The sequence below is a fragment of the Trypanosoma cruzi genome, assembly GCF_000209065.1.
Source record: "Trypanosoma cruzi strain CL Brener chromosome Unknown tcruzi_1047053505283, whole genome shotgun sequence".
Classification (NCBI taxonomy): domain Eukaryota; phylum Euglenozoa; class Kinetoplastea; order Trypanosomatida; family Trypanosomatidae; genus Trypanosoma; species Trypanosoma cruzi.
This window is the reverse complement of record NW_916274.1, coordinates 1-1729: the sequence shown is the minus strand read 5'-3', so window position 1 is coordinate 1729 and position 1729 is coordinate 1. Positions and strand designations below refer to the sequence as shown.

The 1729-nt window shown below is 61.0% G+C and overlaps 7 non-coding genes across 7 annotated transcripts, besides 2 other annotated features; all 7 read left to right on the top strand.

Moving 5' to 3' along the window:
• Positions 1–137: 137 nt before the first annotated feature.
• On the top strand, positions 138–209 carry Tc00.1047053505283.70. Its single transcript, XR_008255278.1, has one exon. It is a non-coding gene; the product is annotated as an H/ACA snoRNA, TC11C4H3 (small nucleolar RNA).
• Positions 210–315: 106 nt separating this feature from the next.
• Tc00.1047053505283.60 lies at positions 316–412 on the top strand. Its single transcript, XR_008255277.1, has one exon. It is a non-coding gene; the product is annotated as a C/D small nucleolar RNA (snoRNA), TB11C4C1 (small nucleolar RNA).
• A 5-nt stretch (positions 413–417) lies between these two features.
• Positions 418–454: a microsatellite.
• Positions 455–521: 67 nt separating this feature from the next.
• Tc00.1047053505283.50 lies at positions 522–608 on the top strand. Its single transcript, XR_008255276.1, has one exon. It is a non-coding gene; the product is annotated as a C/D small nucleolar RNA (snoRNA), TB11C4C2 (small nucleolar RNA).
• A 201-nt stretch (positions 609–809) lies between these two features.
• On the top strand, positions 810–899 carry Tc00.1047053505283.40. The gene has a single exon (XR_008255275.1). It is a non-coding gene; the product is annotated as a C/D small nucleolar RNA (snoRNA), TB11C4C3 (small nucleolar RNA).
• Positions 900–1045: 146 nt separating this feature from the next.
• On the top strand, positions 1046–1118 carry Tc00.1047053505283.30. The gene has a single exon (XR_008255274.1). It is a non-coding gene; the product is annotated as an H/ACA snoRNA, TC11C4H3 (small nucleolar RNA).
• Positions 1119–1224: 106 nt separating this feature from the next.
• On the top strand, positions 1225–1321 carry Tc00.1047053505283.20. Its single transcript, XR_008255273.1, has one exon. It is a non-coding gene; the product is annotated as a C/D small nucleolar RNA (snoRNA), TB11C4C1 (small nucleolar RNA).
• Positions 1322–1326: 5 nt separating this feature from the next.
• Positions 1327–1363: a microsatellite.
• Positions 1364–1430: 67 nt separating this feature from the next.
• Positions 1431–1517, top strand: Tc00.1047053505283.10. Its single transcript, XR_008255272.1, has one exon. It is a non-coding gene; the product is annotated as a C/D small nucleolar RNA (snoRNA), TB11C4C2 (small nucleolar RNA).
• Positions 1518–1729: the final 212 nt, after the last annotated feature.

The window sequence follows — 1729 nt, the reverse complement described above, 5'->3', positions numbered from 1 at the left end:
GCCCGCCGCAACCTCGCCGGCTGGCCCCCGCGCCTCTCCTCGCATGGCCAGGAAAGGCGCGTCTTGAGACCCACCGCTCCGTGACGCTGGGCGCTTGGGTGCATCGGCGCCCCGAGAAAGAGACACGCCGGTCGTGAAGCGCAGCGACCCTTGGGCCGGTGGCGCGCTGTCGGTGCCGCGCGTGGCGCCACTGCCCGGTTGCGCGAGAGTTTGCGGTGACGGTGCGCGCGTCGAGGCTCCCTCCCCAGTTCGGGAAACGATGGGAAAAAACAAAACCAAAGAGGACGCGCACGGGTGAGAGATGCGGCTGCGACGCGTGATGAAATTCCACAGTTTCCTGTCAGTCTGACGACGAAAACGCGTGAGGACGCAATTCCCGACTCAGCTCACACTGAAGTGCTTTGCTTTACACCCCCATCTTTCTTTTTTTTTCTTTTTCTTTTTTTCTTTCTTTGTCCCTCTGCTCTCGCTGCGCGGTTTTGCGGCCCAGCGACGCGCACGCCCGCACACACACACACGCGCTACGATGGAGACATGTTGTTCGAGGTCCACACAGTTTGAGCGACGCATTGAGAACGGAACAATAAAAATCACCTTTCGGCTGAGCGCCCGCTCCCCTCCCTCCCACTTCCTGCTATTGTTGTCGTTTTTCTTTCTTGCGCAACGGCGCGCACGTAACATCCTGCCCTGTCTGGCGCCCTGCCTGTGCAAACGGTTGGTGGCGGGCCCGCCCGAAAGCGCAAGAGAGAGAAAGAGAAAGAGAGGGCCGAATTGCCCGGAGGTGGGTTGTGGTGGGCGCACGCCGCTGCTGATGGAAGCAACCAACTCTTGTGCGCGAGGGCGCGTGGCCCCGTGAACGCGCTTGCGTGATGGCCAAAAACAAACTCAACAGGTCTGACAGCCGCCCCGCCCGCCGCAACCTCGCCGGCTGGCCCCCGCGCCTCCCCTCGCATGGCCAGGAAAGGCGCGTCTTGAGACCCACCGCTCCGTGACGCTGGGCGCTTGGGTGCATCGGCGCCCCGAGAAAGAGACACGCCGGTCGTGAAGCGCAGCGACCCTTGGGGCCGGTGGCGCGCTGTCGGTGCCGCGCGTGGCGCCACTGCCCGGTTGCGCGAGAGTTTGCGGTGACGGTGCGCGCGTCGAGGCTCCCTCCCCAGTTCGGGAAACGATGGGAAAAAACAAAACCAAAGAGGACGCGCACGGGTGAGAGATGCGGCTGCGACGCGTGATGAAATTCCACAGTTTCCTGTCAGTCTGACGACGAAAACGCGTGAGGACGCAATTCCCGACTCAGCTCACACTGAAGTGCTTTGCTTTACACCCCCATCTTTCTTTTTTTTTCTTTTTCTTTTTTTCTTTCTTTGTCCCTCTGCTCTCGCTGCGCGGTTTTGCGGCCCAGCGACGCGCACGCCCGCACACACACACACGCGCTACGATGGAGACATGTTGTTCGAGGTCCAAACAGTTTGAGCGACGCATTGAGAACGGAACAATAAAAATCACCTTTCGGCTGAGCGCCCGCTCCCCTCCCTCCCACTTCCTGCTATTGTTGTCGTTTTTCTTTCTTGCGCAACGGCGCGCACGTAACATCCTGCCCTGTCTGGCGCCCTGCCTGTGCAAACGGTTGGTGGCGGGCCCGCCCGAAAGCGCAAGAGAGAGAAAGAGAAAGAGAGGGCCGAATTGCCCGGAGGTGGGTTGTGGTGGACGCACGCCGCTGCTGATGGAAGCA